The following is a 20,858-nucleotide window of genomic DNA, read 5'->3' as shown; positions in this document are numbered from 1 at the left end:
CTTCAGGCAATTCTCAATAGATTAGTTGTAATTTCGATGTGGTTGTGGGAGCAGGCAGGCACAGTGTTTACTCACTCCACCATCTTGACTAGAAGTCCCTGGTTCTTCTCCTTATATTATCTCCCTACTTCTCTGACAGCATGTCTCCTATTCATTTTTCAAGGTCTAACTCAGAACTAATTTCTATTATAATACCTTCAATGATCTTAGAGGTAGAATTGCTGTTTTTACTTGGTATTTGAATGTGATGTGCCTACCTCTACTTTAGTTCTTGTCACACTGCATCACAGATGTGTTTTCATTTATACCATTCTTTTTTTACTCAACTCAATGAGAAAACATACTGATTTTTATTCACCTTTGTTTTCTTATTATTTGGTTCAGCATTGCATAGCAGCTAATGTGCATTTAATAAACGTCTGTAGAAGAATGTTATTTATTTTTTTGCTTTTTATTTTGTCATTTTATTTTTATTTTTACATTCTTTTCTGGTTCATCCCGATAAAGACTTTATTTCTTGCTGAAAGTATAAAGAAAAAAAGTGCATATATAAAACTACCACATATTTTTATATGTATAATCCATATTTTGCCTTCGTTGCATGACTTTAGCACTGACTTTAATCGACAATGTCTAACTGGATTTCGGTGGTTGTTCTATCACTATTGACTCTTCACTGAGGTTGCAGTAAGTCAACTGAAGTCATGAGCTTTGAATTCACTGTACACACACACAAAAATGTGTTTCCTACATAAAACCTGTGTATAAGATTTGATTTTGCTTTTATTGAAAAGGTCATGTATGTTGCCTGTATTGATGTGGTTCATTCAGGAACACAGCTTTCCAAAGGCACATCAAGGTGTCGATTTGAAATATGTTATGAAGTATCTATATTCCGATTTTAAACCTTTTCTATTTAGAGGCTATAACAAATATTTAATTAATGAGCTGCCTTTATAAATTAATAAGGCTAATAATTAATACAATTTTAAAGTGTGACACAGAAACTTAAAAAAATAAGTGTTATTCTAATTGTTTTATGAGATGTAGCTCTTTTGCTCTCGATAACTAGGATTGCATGTTTAATGCTCATTCTATTAGATAATCCTATTGTGTAAGTTAGTGGTATTGTGTCTTAAATACTGGGTGGTAAGCTTCTAGAAGACATAGGCTGTGTCTTCCACCTCAGCAGGTGTCCTCAGTGGGCTGAGACTGATTGTTCTGTTTACCTATGTATCTAATATATATTAGGCTCTCATAAAATATATGCTGGAAAAAGAAATAAATAAAAGAATAGTTGACATGCAATAAATGTTTGTTAAATGCAATGCCTTTAAGAAATCAAGGACTTCTAAAAAACACACAACTTCCTCTTTTCCAACTACATGCTATTGTGTCACAGAAGTTCTGTAAAGTCTTCAATTCAATTCACCGTGGAACATGCTGTGCATCCATGGGAGACTCTGCCCTGACTGCTTCCTCAACCTTACATATTCTCCCCCAGACATTCACAGGCACTCTCCCACTCTTCCTTCCAGTCTTTGCTCAAATGTCACTGTCTCAGTGACACTCTATTTAAGATTACAAACCATCTTTCCAAGCTCTATTTTCTTTCCCATTGCCCTTTCTATTATATCATCTTATTATTTAATATATTTAATGTCTTTCTCCCCTCAGCTGGAGTGTAAGCTCCACTAGAGTAGAACTCTCTATTTTGGATATAAAACAGGCATGTAGTAGATGCCTCTTACTTGTGCAATGAATAAAAAAATACTGGCATATCTTTTTTGCATTAGCTACCTGATCTATAAAATGGGAAGAATTTGTTTTATCAGATTTATTTTATAGGGATTATTCCGAGAATTGCATGGTATTATATATTTGACATTAAATATTTTTCAATAAAATTCAATGATTATTTTTATAACTAAGAGAATAATGTCATATTCAGATTTGCCATTTCCTACAATTTAGTTCGAGTGCAAACAGTGACATTTAGAAATAACGCAATACTTTGGTTTTAAACATCCACAGATAAGACTTTCAAAAATATGTCATTGGAAAGGGTAGAAAGCATCATCTTTATATGCTCCTTTGATCTTTTTGTAGTGTCACATTGTGGGAATATTATATATGTAAATTAATGTAGTTTTTAAAACGGTGTGGATCCACAGAAGCAAATTTTATAGATATTTTAACAATTATTTTAAGATTCTACTAAAATGCTAAGACACCTTTTTATTTAATTATGTTTCTTGGCTGACATTGCTTTATCAGAACCAAGATTAAGTTTTTTTTGCTACTTACTCAGAAAAATTCTAAGAACTGTTGTGCTTCCCTGATTTGGAGGACCCAAAGGGGGCCAATATTGTAACCTGATGCCATGTTAAGGATAACGTAGCATGAATTATGGGACTGGCTGCAATACTGGGCAAGGAAGGGATGGAGAGTGTAGTGGAAGTTGGAAATTGTGCCCTATATCTTATAGACATAAAGGGCCTGCATTCTAAACCACAAAGCTGGAAGCTTTTCTTATAATCCACATTCTGCATTAGATATAGGTATTTCCAGTGTACCTGTCTTTCTCTTATGCACTTCTGTAATTATTTGTTCATCTCCCATAATGGTCACCTCCTTCCATGTCTCACCTTGAGGCAGGCACGAAGAAGTAGCTGAGTGAAAACTAGGTAAATGAATAAACTAATGACCCTCTGTACTATTCTTACACAAATGATCCCATCTTCACTTTTTTTGCTCTTTCTCTGCATCCTCACTATAGTTTCCATTGCTTCAATCAGTACTTTCTGTATAGGGAACTATTTCCATGTTTCAACTCATGTGTTGCCACCTCTTATGCTTCGAGTTGCCATATATGCCCAAAATGGACACCTTGGTAAACAGCAATAGAAATAAACCTCTCACGGGCTTCACTTTTCAAGGTAATGATTAATGCTACTCAACTAATAAAGCATTCATTGTGTCACTGAATATTGATAAATAATTTCCTTGCCTTAATATGCTGTTGATACTTAGAAATCAACCAAAGATGTTTCCCACATTTTGTAAACATCTTAAGATTTCATCTATATTCCAAACTTCAGTTCAGAATGTTCTTTCTCAGAAGCATGGCATACTGATTTAGAATAGAAATAATGACAGGACCTTTTTCAAAGTGATTAGAACCTTTCTGATATAAGCCTTATACAACATAATGAATGTGTTGGCATTTGGTCCTCATTTGCATACTATAAAAATAAAACAGAGTGTACAACGAAGTTCCCGTTAACTTCACATTACCTGTTAAATGAAGGTACTCAAAAGGCAATGTAATCTAATTAAAATCAAGAAATTGTATTTAAGCCATACTTATATATGTCTAAGATATTACATATGCACTAATATTTACCATGCATGCAAAGGGTACACACCTCATTAAACATACAGGAAAAAAATCCCCAAATTTCTTTGCTTAGTTAGTCATTTCATAAAATTTTTCAAATACCAATATTAGCTATTTTAACAGCTGGGCTAAAGTCACATTTGTGTATAATTAATGCATTAGCAGTTCTAATCTGAAGCTAAATCTGAAGGACCTTCTCGGAGTTTAAAATTTGATTTTTTTTAATAGATATATTGAAAGTTTGCAAATAAAAATGTATTTTTTCCTCTTAAATGTTCCCTTTCTCATTGTTCATACTTTCTGGCTTGCTCAGGAATACACAGATGTTAATATCAATGCTGTTTTTAAAGAACAACAATGAGGTGTTTGTTTTGTAACCTTTTCTTTTGAGCCTCACACATATAATTACATAGTCTTTGAAACTTTCAAAACAAATAGGAGTAAGGTAGCCTTTCAAAATGAAGTAATTGTATAGCTGGGGTCTGTAGTCTTCTAGATTAAGAGTAGATTATACATTTTTCCTACTATATAAGATTTGTAAATTTGAGAGTTTGTTTAAAAAATAAATTTATATGCATACACTTGTTATAGGAATTATTGTATAAAGGTGTACACAATTAAGAGTTGGAAAAAGGCATAAGACTATGAGACAGCAAATGCTTTCTGTTTTATTAGTTACTATATTTTTTCAAAGATCATTGTAAAAGCTATAGCACTGATTGTTTTAATTACTATAAGGCAAAGAACAGTCTCTAGAATGATTTGATTAAAAAACGAATTCTGGTGCAGACCTTTTGAATTATTTACAAACATCTCCAACTGTTCTATTATTTAATGAAGGAAACGAGAGGTATCCTCCGCCCTCCCCCATCACAGAAGTCATCATAGTAGAATACCATAAAAGCCTGTGATGAGGATTTTAGTCTCAGATGCAGCCTATGTCCCCACATGTCTCGTAAATTCTTTTAATGCATTTTCACATGCATGATCATGAATGTCTATTCACTGAAAAGGTTTACCATATGTTACATTTTTTTTCAACTACCAAGAACAAAGGGCAAATGGTCCCTGGCCTTGTATTTGGAACAAAAAAGTATAAAAGCAAAACAAAAACCTCTTACATTTTTACTAAATAAAAGAATGAATGCAGATAGTAAAGAATGAGTGGAAGCTTCTTTTGACACCATGCTGTTCTTTCCTGAGACAAAATGTTCAATAAGGGACAGACAGGGAGAAAAGGAAATATTAAAGTAGAAGACCTCATGTGCAACCCAATCCATCTTCTCCTCAGTAAAGAACTGACTGTTTGCTGCAGTATTGCATGAAGTCTTTCCTTCAGTGTACTTTTAGAGTGACAGGGATTTTTGCTATTTATTTAGGAAGAATTCACACTACAGTAGGTAGTTATCATTAGCAGTTTTATTTTTCCTCCCTCAAGATGCTCTTATGTGTGCTTCTTGAATCAGGATAAGCAATCTTTTTTCTCCTTTTAAAAAATATATTCTAATGACTTGGAGTATTATACCTCTGTAGATATTATTTGGCCAAGCCAGAGAGATTTACTGCATTTGCTAAATGTCTATTTTCCCCGAATTTTTTATGTAAATAATATATACATATGTATATATAAAATCATATAGATTATACACATATATAGACATGTACAGTTTCAGTTAACTACCCCAATAATGCTAGAGAGAAACAGCCACCTATGAACCCAAAATATTCAGCCAAACACACACACATACATATACACATATATTAAAAATTGCATAAAGTGAAAGGAAAAATTCTAGTATACAGATTTAACCTTAAATATTTGTTCTATCCAGGCAAAGTATTTTTTTTCAAATTGTAATTTATTGCAATCAGTCTTTCTATCAGTTAGTTATCAGCCTTAGTCAAGCTCCCAAGCAAGTTCTGATAAAGAACTCATTGTATCAAAATACAATAGCATATAAGCTGAAGGTGCTATGAAGCTCATTATATGGGATGTTAGCCCTGGCTTATGCTGATGGTCTCTAAGAAATGCCAGGAAAAATTCACTCAAGCAAATTAGTGTCTACATTTCATGTATTAAAGAACATGTATAGTTTCAGCCTGGTGTCAGTTTTATGATGTCATTTTTCTCATGTGCATCAGAAGGGACCCATAGTGGAAAATTAACTTGGTTTTTTAACTAGCAGCTCAAGATGTTCATCTTCTAAAAATACTCTGCCCCACTTCATTTATTACTGCCCACTTATTTATTCGTTATTATGCTGTAGTCGAGCCTTTCTAGGTGCTAAGTATTTTAGTTCACAGCCTATATCTTCCTAAGCTTGCTAATAACAACCAGCGCTGAATCATTTCTATTGCCTGTCTTGACTTCTAGTCTGGTTTAAAGGGTCAGCTTCTTCATCTCATCAATTTATCTTAAATAACTTTGTCAATGGATCTATTTTAGGCCACTCTAAAGAATACTTATTAAACTAGGTATCTCATTCTTTAAAGAAAAGAAAAAAACAACTCACTAACCTTCCCTAAATTTCCACTAAATTTTCCTTTATGAAATTAAAATTTCTGTGTAAGCAGCGTGGTTGTTTTTACTTTATATGAAGCCACCTTTTCTGAAGCTATGAGAAAAAAGAAAGAAATCTTCCCTAAGAGGGGGAAAAATGCTAGGAGACTTGTAGAATGAAAAGATGGGAAAACTGTTATCTATCTATGCATTTTTCAAGGACTTTCTTGTTTAAGATACTGGTAAAGCTGTCATCAAGCCTAACTAATTTAATCAGATGATCTTTTACATAATCTCCATCCTTGATGAAATGACACTTGATTTACAATAATAAAAATTATTATGCTTCTTGAGTTGTCCATATTTAATTGAGATACTGATCAGAACATGACATCTTCCACGGTAGGTGTGTGTGTGTGTGTGTGTGTGTGTGTGTGTGTGTGTGCATACAAAGTTTATGAAGTAATACTTTTTTTATTAATTGTTATTTTGTAATTGTTAATCTGTATGTGTTTGTCTTGTGTACCCAACAAGTTTACACACCTTTGATGGCAGGGACCCTTTCTTATACACTTTATTTTCCCTTGTACAGGGTCTTACATATATTAGCCATACTCCTGACTGGTATATATGGCAACTATTCAATATCACCTGCCTTACCATAAAAATAGGTGATGGAAATTAGATAGCAAGAGCAATCCAATAATATTGGTACTTAAGGACCATTGACTTTTTCAGTGCTCACTTTGTCAGAATTTGGTATTAAATCACTTTTTGCTGAGAACCTGAAAAACATGTCACAACATAGGATGCTTTACAAAAAGGGCAATTTAATTCTTTACAGCTTTGAAAGGATTGTAAACTGTGTCATTTCATTTATCTGTGAGGACTAAATTCACATGAATTAGCCTCTCTCTCACGTAATGTGGTACAGAAACTTATTGTCTTGTCAATGGTTCATGTAGAGCTATAATTTGGAATAGGTAAAGAAAATGTATCCAGTGACTATGCATGGGGCTACACCCTTCTGGAGTCGTTGACAGTAAATGTAACACTCTCTGATCTGCCTTACTCATAAGCATCAAACATTTTGGGCTTCCCTCATTTTTAACTTAGAAAACACTATTTTGTTTTAGCTCCTAGGTATATAGCGACATTTCCCATTAGAAATGGAGGCATTTCTTGTGGTAGTTAGCAGTTGCCAAAACATCACATTACTCTCGGTGAAACAGAAAATAATTCTATCTAGAAATCATTAGAGATCCATGACCTATAAATCTATTTGCAAACACAATGCAATTTTAAACAAATGTGAAAGTGTTATTCTACTCATCACTGTGGTGAAGAGATCAATCAATCTCTCCAAAATATTCTCAACCCAGAGGTGCTCACTGAATCCCTGATTTCATCTCCATCCTGAGAAATTTCTTTTTAACTCAAATTTTCCTACTCTTGGTTCTCAATATTTACCCTCAAATATAATGTAGCCACACAAATATGAGTTAATTTTTAATTTTCTAAGGAGTACATGGGAAAATATTCAACTACTATCTCCCCTGCTGCCAGCTGGTTGATCACAAACATGAGACGTACTTCCTTAGATTCTGCAAGGAAGGTCACAAGAGATAGTAAAAAGAACATGGGTTTCCACATTTACTAGCTGTGGAACTTAGGTACATTACATAATCTCCTGGATAAGTTAATAATCTCCGTGAGCCTCAGTCTCCTTATCTCTAAAATGGGTTAATATTAACTGCCTTACTAAATCGTTATTATTTTTAAAATATTTCTACTTATTTGTGAATTTCTATATCTGCCTCTACTGCTACCTCTAACCTATCGCCTATCTACTTCCACATGTATATTTCTAAGTGATAAACATAAAGAACTCAACAAGTATCAGTTAGTTCCTTCACTTCTAAAAATAGCATACATTTCTTATATACAAATACTAAACCAAATATGTAAATTTCAATTTCAACAAATAACGTGTTAGAATACCTGACTCTAAACAGAACTGTGTTAGCTAAAGGGTTAAAGAAAGGATAAAAAGTACATTTTTTAAAACATAGCTAAATATAGTAAGCAAAATATTCTTTAACTAGACATATTCTGTTACCTGTTTATCTGATTTTGATTGTATTTTGTTTGTTGTTTTCACTTCATTTTTTTCAATATTGAAATACAAATATGCTTCTTATTAAAAACTACCTAGAACATCAAATCCCATGCAATAAGAGTGTTAACCATTATAAACCCTGTCATGTCTCTGAGAAGCAGAGGAATTATCTTGTTATCAATTTAATAATGGAACATTGAAGTAAATGATGCCATCCACTGACACCAGTAACACTGTCTCTCTAGGGAAATTCATGTCTGTGAGAACTGTCAATCTAGATGGATATGGATATATTAAATATACTCCCTTCAATCCATAAATCTACTCTTTCTGGGATCCCTTAATAAAAGATTCCTTATTTTGATAAAGACAAGCTACGTAGAATATCTTGACATTACTGATCTATAATCCCTTTATTTAAAAAAATCTTTTGTGGAAGGGGTTAGTAAATATTTTAACAAATTTTCTTCTCTTTTTTTTCCTTTAGCATAACCTGTATGTAAGTGTTTCTGACATTTTAGATGAATGAAGTATTAATAATTACATAGAGATATAGAAAGTAGATATAAGGGATTGATTTAGCTAGTTGCTTTTGCAGGCTTTCTACAAAACACAGTTTACCTTTGTTGTTTTGCATTAAAATTGCCTCTAGTTCTAATTCAGATAGCTATAAGATGATTCTTTATATTAAAAGTGTCTGACATTTTCCCATGAGAAAATATGACAAGTAGAAATTATAAATATAAATATATCAATCAAATATGCAATATGCAACAGTAGAAAAAAATGAAAATCTTCTCAGAACAAAAATACAGAATAATAATGATCAGAATGCAAGAAATCGGTTCAGTTGTGTTGTTAAATTACCAACTTGTTTTGGTGTTTTAGATTATCGATGCAAATTTAATTGCATTAATGGACACAGGTGGAAGCCAAGAAATGATGATATCCTTTAACACTTAAGAACTAAAAAGAAAAAATAGATATTGATAAGAGGAAAAGAAGTTCAAGGTGGAAGTAGGGATTCTAGAAAAGAGACTTGAAACCTCTGACTGATTTTGAATTCCTGTTTCCCTTTTCCCATCCCAGGTGATAATATTTCAGGGTGAAGAGAGGGCCAATTTGTCGCAAGATCGTTTGACCTACTATTGTCCAAATGCTTTCTAGGCAACCCAACTAGGTATTCTGAAGGCATCAGAAACACTATGTACCCCGAATCAAACCCATCATCTCTCTCCTTAAGTCTGTGTTTCCTGCCACACTCTATTTTCAGGAAATGGAACCACCAAACACACCCTTGCTTACATGAGAACTGAGAATCATTCTATAATCCTTCATTTCCCTTATTCAATAAGTCCTACCTTTGCTGCTTGAACAGTCACCATCCCTGGCAATTCCAACTCTACTCTAATACTACTCACCTCTTCAACGGTCTAATACTCGTTGGTGGTTTTTATTACCTTCACCAAGTCCTTCTATAGAACTGGTACCTAGTAGCTACTTAAGATATATTATGACTTTAATTTTCACAACACTTTTTGAGGTAGGCACTAGTATTTACATTTTAAAGATATTTTTAAAAATTAAAAATAACTTTTATTAAAGTTTAGTAATTGACAAAGTTTAGAAAAATGTAACTTGGGAAGTAAAACCTACCTCCCAAACTACCCTTTACCTCCAGGCTCTTTTAACAAATGTGAACACAACTAATATTGTTAATCTCTATAAAAAGATATATTTTTTATACAAAAGAGATCATAGTATGCACACTGTTATGCAACTTGGACTTTAATTACAGAATTTGTCTTGGATATTTATTAAATCAGCCTCTATGGATAAATGTCTTTCCTAGTATTTTTAAAGTCACTATGTTTTACACATAATTTGAGAGTATATCCAATGAGTATATTCTTAATTAAGAGATTTCTGAGTCAAAGAAAACATACGTTTATTGCTATGGTCAAAGTGTTCTGTAGAAAGGGTAGATTAATTAATAATGCCTCTAACAGTGTATTAAAATGCCTATTTTCCCATATTCTCTTATATTAATCAGAGTCCTGGCAGGAAACAGATGGCACACTCAATTTGAGTAATTTGAGTAAAGAGTAATACATTTACAAAGGTAGAGGAAAACCGCCTTTGTGGAGGAAAACCACAAAAGGCAATGGAGGATACTGGAGGAGCCATTACCGCCCCCAGACCTAAAAGCTGGTGAAGAGGGCTACACAGACAGGAGTGGAGATTTCAGAGGCATTCACAGCCCCCTCACAGTGACTCTGCAGGGAGGCGGCTCCCCCCACCCTCTCCTCAATCTCTCCAGTCCCCCTCTGACTGAGCCCAGCTGGAGCCAGAAGACAAGGTGACCTAGTGATGCAGGCCAGCCTTCCAGATACAAACACTCTGTGGAAGAGAGGAGAGTGGATTCTAGCAGCAAATTGAAGATGTTGACCAGACCTTATAATTTTCCACAGTTGAAAATTTTAAAAGAGTCTGCGTATAATGCTAAAGCATGTGGATATTTTTATCTTGTCATGTTAGTTTTTGAATTATTATATACTCCTTTACTAAGTGGCTTCATTGTCTCTCCTGTTGCTCTCTTCTCCCTCAAGTTTCAGAGCCACTCTGGGATCTTTCCAAAATGCAAGTGGGATCATGTCATTGCTCTGCATGAAATCTTTCAGCAGTTCTCCATCTTTCCAGGATAAAGTTGAAACTTCTAGGCAAGAACCATTGGCTCTTCATAATTAAGTCCCTGTGGTCTGGGAGCATCTCTCCAGACATCACACCTGCCACCCCCAAGTGTCCATTTGTATCAGACACTCAAGCAGCACTGAGCCATTTGCAGTTCCCAGTTGTGAAACTTTTTTTCACACTTGTATGTGACTGCATTACTCTGCCAGCAAAGCCAGCTTCTCCTTTGCACATCACTCCAGAGTCTGATTCTCTGGAAGGCTTTTCCTAACCACTCTCTCATGGCAGATTTAGGCACTTCCATTGTGCGTTTCTCATCTGAACATAGTTTTTTGAACCTGTTCACACAATTGTCTCCCCCTTTAGTTTGTGAACAACTTAAGAGCAGGTTTTGGTACTTTCTCACTTTATTCATTTCTCTGTTTAGTATCCAGCACAGACTCTAATGTCTGATTGCCTAGGTGTGAGTCCTGGAGCCTTCAGTAATTTGCTGTGTGTACTCGGTGAAGTTTCTCAATTTCTCTGAGTTTCTTAGCTGTAAAATGAATGTAACCATGGTGCCCTCCTCTTAAGGTTATTGTGAGATTTCAGTTTTAACTTTGCAAATCCTTAGCATTACGTCTAGTATAGAAGCATTGAATAAATGTTAGTCATCAATTTTATTAGCTTCAGAATGTTTCTGTATCGTATCAAGCCACCAACGATTCTATTTCCAAGAGGTTCAGAGTGACTATTCACATGAAAACCTACTAGATTTTCCTGAAGAAACGTGAAAAGGTTTTGGGCCTCACGCTAAAACTCTTGAGGATATCAGTTTTAAGATTTCTGAGCGAAGAGAAGAAACAAGTGGCTGCCCAAATCTCTGGGTAACCGAGAATCATGAGGGTTATTATTCATTTTATAATCTGTAGCACACAAGAGTGCCTAGCACGTAACAGGTGATAATACATATTTGTTGGAAGAATACATATGCCTTAGTTTGGGACATAAACTGCTTATCAATATGGACCAGTGCTGTGGCCTGAGATGACACACAAGCCCTTTGTCTCAGTGCCAGAAGGGTAGAAACACACCATTCAAAGGGCATGGAGACAATCTCAGGGTCTTAAAAACTGTTATCTCTGGTGAGAAATTCTCCTTTAGCTTGAAGACCCCATGGCAGCAGCAATAGGAAGAATGTTTCCAAGAGCAGAAGCAAGAAGAATTTGTGTAAGAGGAGAGGTTTTGAAACAGTAAGAGTGAAATAATAAGACTTGCGAAGCTAGCCTCTGAGCATGGGAGCAAGGAGATAAACAACAGGAGCATTAGGAATTGGGGTTCTGTAATAATGCTGAGTGGTTCTGTATTAATATTGAGTGGTACTGCTTCTGAGTCAAATACTTCTGGAATTCTGATTCATCCCTACTCCTTGTTTTTTCCCTAGAAAAAGCAAGAGATGTAGAATTATTCTCACCATTAATTTTAAGTAGCGTTAGGAATCAACTAAAAAAGCAAAAATCTGATTTCAATATTATTATAATATCAGTAATGATTCTTAATTTTGGATATGAAATTGTTTGCAGTTTAGAAAAACACACATTTCAAACAAATGGTACATTCATAAAAGAGTTTTACAGTGAGAGGGAAGAGAGGGCTTTCACAATTTAATTGTTTAGTTCTTGTCAAGGGACTACAGAGCCTCAAAGGGCAAATCATGTTGAATGAGGGGGTTAAGGTCACATTTGCAGACTTCCTCTGACAACGTGCTCACTGTTGACCAGGGATTGTGGAAAGCTGACCTCAGGAGAAGACCATGAGGGCAGAAAACTGAAGGGGAAGTGAGCTACAGTAACTTTATTTAAATTTATTTTTTTGATCTGGGTCTGAGATGTCTTCTTTCCTACGTCATTGGGTCAGCGACATTCCCTCAGATCCTGCACGTCAGAATAGAGACCTTGAGCACATGGCAGGGTGCTGGGCTTGGTGCTTCACTCACCAAGCACCTACTACGTGCCAGGAATTGTGTAGGTTCTCGGTACACAGAAGTCAAGAAAACAGATGTGATACCAGCCTAAAGATCTCAAGACTATAGTCTAGTGGGAAATAGAAATATTTTAAAGACCTAACAAAATGGTGTATGACTACACACTGTGATGGTTATTACAAATAAGTTGCTATGCTAAATGAGTAAATAAACAAAATAATTGGGATTTAATATAGATAGCCCTTTCAAATAATGCCTCCCTACAGAAGTGACTTGGAAGTGGGAAACCGACATATAAGTTGGGATTTACTGGGTGAAGAATGACTAAATTCAAGTAAGAGGAATATCATATACCAGGGCTCGAATGCACTGAGAAGTGAGCATGTTTAAATACATAAAAGAAGACAAGTGTTGCTGGATGGTAGTGACTGAGGAGGGAATGCAATGAGACGCTGTCAGAGAAGCAGACAGCAGCCACAGTAAAATGTTGGTCCTAGCAAGAGAAACCATATTGTGATGATTTTACTATGGATGAGCTAGAAAACTCTCTAGCTCGCCCATGCTGCCCATATGCCCATTTTCTTTGACTTAAAGATAGAGTTGAACAGCACTGAATTCTTGATTTTATTCATGTCTGTAGGTAACCACACATCCATCCTGGAAGCTCATTTTCTGTCTGCTTCATAGTCTGGCCAAATGGGAGGAGGGGTATGATTATGGCTAAGCGAGGAGGGTGGAAGGAAAGCAGCAACTTCTTTTGTTCCTTTCCTTTCAGACCTGATATTATCCTAAAGAAGAGAGTGCAAAATGACATTGCATCCCTCCCGCTGGGGAGAGTGCAGAATTGGTCACGGGCAATTGTGAGCACTGAGCTGACACAGTACCCTGGTGACCTGAATGAGTTAAAGCATTGTCCAGAAGCTCTAATTTACAACCAGGAAGAATTTGGGGCATTGAGAGGCAGATTGAATAGGTCCATTTTTACCCATTGTCATTTCAGTGACAGGTCCAGTTTGCTCTAGTCTAAACTGACTCACCAAATCATACATTCGCACAATTAAACCACCAGCCCTTTGACATATCGTAGAATCTCCACAATGTAACACAGCACTGTCACTTCAGGTTCCAGCTTAATGTGCCCTTTACTTTCCAGTTCTCTCTTTTCAGGCATTTTGCACTGAAAATCTTCTTTGACACTCGTTTTAAAATAAGAATATTAATATTGCTGCTTATCTTTCTATTAGCCACTGAATACAAAATCTTGTCTATATGCCCACAATAAAACCAGATATTCAGCCAGAAACACAGCCAGCTCTTGATTTTAAGATTTGCACCTCTTTAATATACCAAGACTAGGTCCTATTTGCTTGTCTTTTGGTGTAGAACTTTCTTAGTATGTAATAATCATTACAATTTATTTTTATCTACTTATGATAACAAGAGGCAATTTCAGTAAAATAAATAGCCAAAGACAATTTGAAAAAATACTTCTGGAGAGGTTCATAAAACTAATAAAGATGATATCAGGAAAATACATAACACTCTTCCAATCAAAGGACACGTGGAAAAAGTAGTCTATACAATAAGGATGTTTAGTGGTCACATGGGGAAGCTCCGGAATTCTGCTGGGGTGGCTTATGCAGGAACAACCATAATGCTGCTGGGTGGGAGCAGGATAGGAAGGTGTCTTTCATCACATGAATAGAAAAGATCTGAGAGTGGCAGTCAGAACACTATTGGCAAAAAACAAACAATAACAACAAGAACAACAAACACATAGACACTCTGCTCAGATAAAGGGAAACATGGTATGGAAATGAGACGTGCTAGACGGTAAAAGAAGGGCCCTTCGGCACCACCAGTTGGACTCTCACCAGGACCACAGTAAGGAGAAAATAAAAATTGATTACAGTGTTAACTACACATCTTTTATGATTTGTTATGCAAATATTTGTAGTGAAATTACCTATAACCCTCATTAAAAGCAGTTTGGGGTCAGTAATTCTTACAAGGATCCTTCTGTCACCTTTATAAGATCAATTCTAAAGAGACCTCTCCTTCTCCAGACTGATGTTAGTATATGATCTAGTGGGTCTTTGATTATTATATTCTAGATTCTTGTGTCAACAGTGAACAAAACCCTTTTCCAAATGCTGCTCTATTGAAGATTACATTGTCTTAGAATTTTCTGCAATATATAAACTGAAACAATTAAAAGTTCCTAGACTGGCCATTTCCAGACTACATTATCTTTATCCTAATATGCCCCAATTGCATAGGCTAACCAATTAAACTTTTCAGAGTTAAAATTTTCTTAGTATTAAAAATACGTAAAGTTATAACAATAGAATCACATTTATTGAATATAAACTGCAGAGAAAACAAGTCTGCTTTAGAAATTTTAGAGCATATGATGACTACACTAAGGGTGGTACATTATGAAAATTATTAATTTGGGGGGTGAATGTATTCGTTAGTTTGAAATCCCCAGACAATAAATATGTTTATAATTAGCATATATAATTAATTTTTATTAAGTATAGATGTTACCAAAATATTTCAACTCATGAAAAACAAATGCAAAATACCTAGTGTCCTCCTTACAATAACAATAGATTATTAAGCTGATCTCTTTAATAAATTGATGATGTGCCTATTTAGAACTTCTTGATAGAACACATTAGGCAAATTAAGATATTGCAATGTAATACGAGAATTCTATAAAAGCAACTATTATCAAAGTAGATGGTAAAATTATTAGATTGTCTTATTAATTAAATATTATCTAGGAATATTTTATTACTAAAACTATAAAGATATCAGAAGAAAAGGGACAATTAGATATTTCTACTCTCCTTTTATAACCACAACTTTTTAGGAGCCCTAATCTCCTTTAATGATCCAGCTCTTCATTACTTCAGAGGAAAATTTAGAAGAGACATTTTAGAAATGGAGGCCTAAGATTAGTAAAATTTCATATATGGTTGTGCTCAGATAAACTTCAATGCAGATAAACGTATATGTGACATATGACCAAACAGACTTCATCTAGGCATGCCGTGGCTTCACTCTAATCTTCTAACTTTAGTCAAATCCTTCTGTATAATATCCTAAAAAAAATTCTCACTTGAACCTTTATAGCATTCTTTTAATTATTCCCTTTTCCACGAGTTTCACTCCTTGCTTTCATTTTAACTACACAATTTCATACATATTATACATATTGGCTTCAGTTTACTTAAAAAATAAATCTGCATCTTCTGAATTTTTACAGCTATAATCAAAGGACTTATAAAGCAAACAAAAAAATCTTAACAACTGTTAGTTACAGGTGGTACACACAAAAATATTTGTTCCATTATTTTCTATAATTTTCATTATTTTTCTTTTTTTTCAAAATTAAAATAAAAGCATTAATTGTAATTTGTGTTTATTGAATAGAAACTGGAAAAGGAGAGGTGTAGAACCAGGAGTGGGCTGAGAGTTGGAGAGAACAGAGAATTAAGAGGCCATGAAGGTGACATGATGGGAGCTGTAGAAGGTGTGGGATTTGTTCAGATAACAGGATCTCAGCTTTCAAGATGGCTTAGGTGGCATAGCTCTTTGGGAAAATAAGACCAGGAGCTGTCTATGAAAAAAAGCTAGAGACATGATGGCAAACATAACCAGAGGATAAGAAGTTAAGATATGGTAAGAAAGACCATAAATATCGATGTTAAAGTTACCTAAGATAATGGCAGACTCAAAAAATAAAAGGCATATGCTGAAGAGCTCAAAAATATTTGAGAAGAGGAGAGAGAAAAAGGAATGCAGCACAAGGCTGTAGAATAGGAAGAGTGTGGCTTTATTTCATAAAGCATGGCTGTGGGGAGAAAGAAAGATGCCTGGAGTCAGGCTCCCTCCCGACACCCTCAGCGGCTTCCAGACTCAAGTGACTCAGCACTTCTCCCTTTATGTAACCATGTGTCAAACTGCCCGGTACGCATGCGTGGGCCTCTGTAATCTGGCAGTGTGCCACTAGTGTTAACCTGTGCATGAAAGGCGCCACCGCCCCACCAGGCTGGCTGTGCCCCTGCTGGAATAAAGAGCTATTTCCCAGTTGCCTATGGCTCCCTGCATTTTATTCCAACTGCCCGAGCCTCTTATCGCTTACCTCAGAACCTTAAACCTGCAGCAGCACGATGGCTCAATGACGAGGCATGGTTGACTAAATACCTAGAGTGGCAATGGAAGCTAGAAGAGGGCTAGATGCAATGCCTGGCCTAAGGACAGAGATGAGGATGTGTAGTGGGGAGGGGTGGAGAGCACAGAGGATGGGAAAAGGTGGCCTCTATTTGAGGGAGTTTTGAAGAATGTTCCCCCTTTTCGGGGGAAATAGATATTTCCGTTGTGCCCAAAAGACAGATGCAAGAGGCTAGGAAAATATTAAGGTTATTAGGAGATATCAAGAGGATATGCACTTCCGAGGGCAGAGTAAACAGATGGAAGGTACTCTAAGAAAGAGCAAAATTAAGTTTTACTGGGCGATAACTAATTAGAGGGAATTAACCTTTGAAACTGATGTATGATTCATGTAAGCAAGGCAACCCTTGGTTGACCTCACAGATTGCAAGGACTTTGTCATTTTTCAATCCCTCATTTATTTATTTATTTATTTATTTATTTATTTATTTATTTATTTATTTGTATTATTTTTTACTCCTACAGCACCTGATCTTCTTAGGTGGTCTCCCATCCAAGTACTAACCAGACCCAACCCTGCTTAGCTTCTGAGATCAGATGGGATCGGGCTTGTTCAGGGTAGGCAAAGTCTTTAGAATTAGACAAAAATGTCCTTCTTGATTTTTTTCCTGATTACTATCTCAAGAGCCAACATAAACCTGCTTCTATTTCTGCTTGGCCACATGACCAACATTTTTGTGTGTCCAAAGATCTATACCCTCATTGCAGTGAAGCTATAATACAAAATTCTGTTTGTCTATTCCAGGATATTACTAAGAAAACATAACCTTAGTCCTTCACTCTACACTAGGTACCAAAATAATTTCACAGCTGATTTAAAACTCTTACCCTCATCTTCATGCCCCGAGTGCAATGTGACCTGTCTAGCCAGAAGACTAACAGAGCATCCTCTCACTTCCTCTTTCTGCCTTGCGTTCCCCAGATCCCAGCAGTGGTCTGTTCCCATAGTTAACCTCACAGAACAAGATAAAGCTTTCTTATCCAATGAAGCAAGAAGAAAAAACCTCTCTGAAAATGTACCTCTGTCTCAAAATTTTTTTTTCTAATAATAGATATTATGAATCCTGCCCCTTTGCCCACTCAGCCAATAGTCAAAAAACCTCAGAATATAAAAATTCTCAGTGATTTTCTATGTTGTTCCCATCAAATCATTTCATCATATATGACCAAAATGGAGTAGAGAATAGAAAATAGTATGTATTCACCTCTGAAATGATCTATATATTTTCTGAGCATGAGATCCCACTGGCTTCTCTTATGTGCAATTCAAAAATGCCTAAAAAAATGACTAAGTGTTTATGGGTCAGTTAAAAATATAAAAAGCTTTCTCTTCTACTATTCAATACCACTGCAAGAAAAACCACTGCAATGTAAGGAATAGCTTACAAAAGTGATTTTCCAGCCTCAGTGAGAAATCCATTTAATCAAATCCTTGCTGGAAGTGAGTATCTTTAGGGCAGTGATAAAGTCGACCAATCTTTTTGTTTCTTAGATGAGATTGTGACTTGTCCAAGTTCACATAGCTGGCGACTGAGCTGTGAAAGACTGTATAGTTCTCCCACACCCTGGTTTAGTAATTACTCCATTGTTCCCTTACACACCGTGATTTTCCCTCATACCCAACCAAATTGCAGTCTTCATAATCTACTAATCAGTTATTTGACATTATTTTAGAAAAATATCTTTTCTTCAGATTCTGAACATGAAAAAAAAATTTAAGTTATGGTCAACAAGTATTCATTTGAGTGATTATAATGTGCCAGCACTATAGAATAAAGTAAGATGGACGCAGAAGAGGTAGGAAGGCACCGGGTTTTGTTCACATATGGAAGTTTCAGAATCTGAGCTCATTATTTGGAGATAACAAGGGGACGCTGTACTGCAGCTCAGACTGGAAAGTTCAATTAACCAGCCGAGGAACAACAACTAAAAGCAAAACAACAACAAAAGCTACCTGAGGCAAAAATAAATTAAATAAATAAATAAACAAACAAACAGAAACTTGATAATGTCTCATACAAATACATGATTCTCATAATTTGAAAATGAACATGTTGTTCAAAATTCGGCAAGTCATTAAATTGTTTGGAGTGTGGGTAGATGTTCTTACTGGGTACCAGTAAGGTTTCTTTTCAAAATATGCATGTGGTTGTGATTAAACCGCAGTATTAATTTGGATTAAAAATAGTTTATTTTTAATAACAGAATATCAGGTAATTAGGGCATTAGAAAATTTTTAAAGCATTTAGAAAATTTTGTAAGTATGCAAATGATATCAAAATACTAGATTAGAAAAAGTTATGAGCTTAAGTATTAAAACAATAAGTATTTTTAGAAGTAAATATTAGATATAAATTTGAAATTTATGTAGGTTATATTGGCTCTTGAGGTAATAATTTTAGTAGAATTAACACAAATCATGCAGCCTTAATAACTATACAGAGATATGTTAAATGTTTAGCTCTAACTATTAATCAGTGCAACATGATATACATCTTGGTAAATTTGAGTTAATGAAGAAAATACAACTGTACTATGTGTAACTGAAGATTAGTATGCTTTCTAACATTTTATTTCACACAATTTGATTTTATATTTTATCTAATCAACCTGTATATGGCTTAAAATTTAGTAAACCAATAAAATATGGCTAGAAATATTTTATATAATAAATAAATTTAGCATAAATTTGTCTGCCTTAATCCTAAATAGAAAGCAATAACATAGTGGTCTATAATTTATTTATTTATTTTTCTTTCCTTTTTTTTATCTTTTGATTTTTGGTCAGCAAGTAGGTAGATGTCCTTACAAGGTAGCTGTGTCATGTAACTGGAGAAGCTGAAAACTTTGTGGAGTTCAATACTTGGCTTTGCCACTTTCTAGTCCTCTATCTTGGTAAGTTACTTCTTCATTTTTAGGGTTAGTGTGTAAAGTGAGGAAAATAATGTCTCCTATTTAAAATTCTGATGAGCATTAGTGATGAAGTATGTCTATTACTCAGCATAGCAATTGACACAATAAGAGGTAGTTATTACTAATGAATTTAGTCATTGTTAATTATGATACTCTGACTCACACATTGGCAACACATAGTTCTAAAGGATGGGCACCTGGGCTTTAATGCTGTAGTCTTTGGTGTTTTATCTGAGGGAAGGGAGAGGAGCAATAACCAAAAACAGATATTTAGGCAAAGAGGCATGGTGAGCTTAAGAAGTGTGGACAAACTGAACACTGGTTTGCACAATTTTGGGATCAGTATCTCTAAACTTCATTGTTTCTCATAGTAAACAAATGGATTGGGCTAGACGATGCCTGATAATTAATGATTCAAACATTCTCTGGCATTAAAAGGCTCTATAATTTACAATTCAGTTATGTTTATTGATAATGGTAAAGAACGGCAACTCTGATTTTTTCTACTATTATCAAATTTTCCTCTAAGATTAGAAGCCTATTCCAGTGATGAGAGGGAGCAAATCTTAATATAGATCAGAAAATCACAGGAGACATATGAGAATGAAATAAGACCCTTGGAGAATCCTACTGTGTGATTTGATATGTTCTGTGGAATCAGTCACTGATAGGCTGACGGATTTGATCATCCGTTTCTTAGACTCAGCGAACATGGCTTAGGGGACATGAATTTTAAGTAAAAATCATACTTTTAGAAAATTTTGACAGTTGCCTAAAACAAAACAAACAAACAAAACTTTTTAATGGCACATGTCCTTTATCTGTATGGGAGATTTTTGTAGTTTATTAAAATTTTGAGAAAATTCCACTTTCACATGAAATTTAATAAAATGTTATGATATATATAAAAAAGAAGCAGTTAGATTGGCTGGGCAGCCCTCAGAACACCAAGAGATCTGTGTCTGGAGGAAACAGAGACTCATATGCAAATAATTACAGGATAGCGTGACATATGCATTGATAGAAGTAT

At 35.0% G+C, this 20,858-nt stretch overlaps 1 protein-coding gene and 1 pseudogene across 2 annotated transcripts in view; both read right to left on the bottom strand.

The window, feature by feature from the left end:
- Positions 1-20,858, bottom strand: part of DPYD (dihydropyrimidine dehydrogenase) — a 691,841-nt gene that overhangs the window by 270,250 nt on the left and 400,733 nt on the right. The gene's annotated exons all lie outside the window — the stretch shown is intronic.
- On the bottom strand, positions 17,372-17,491 carry LOC118613137 (annotated as a pseudogene).

The sequence above is a fragment of the Rousettus aegyptiacus genome, unplaced genomic scaffold, assembly GCF_014176215.1.
Source record: "Rousettus aegyptiacus isolate mRouAeg1 unplaced genomic scaffold, mRouAeg1.p scaffold_m13_p_17, whole genome shotgun sequence".
Lineage (NCBI taxonomy): Eukaryota > Metazoa > Chordata > Mammalia > Chiroptera > Pteropodidae > Rousettus > Rousettus aegyptiacus.
The sequence above is the reverse complement of the archived record's forward strand: the minus strand, read 5'-3'. Positions and strand labels throughout refer to the sequence as shown.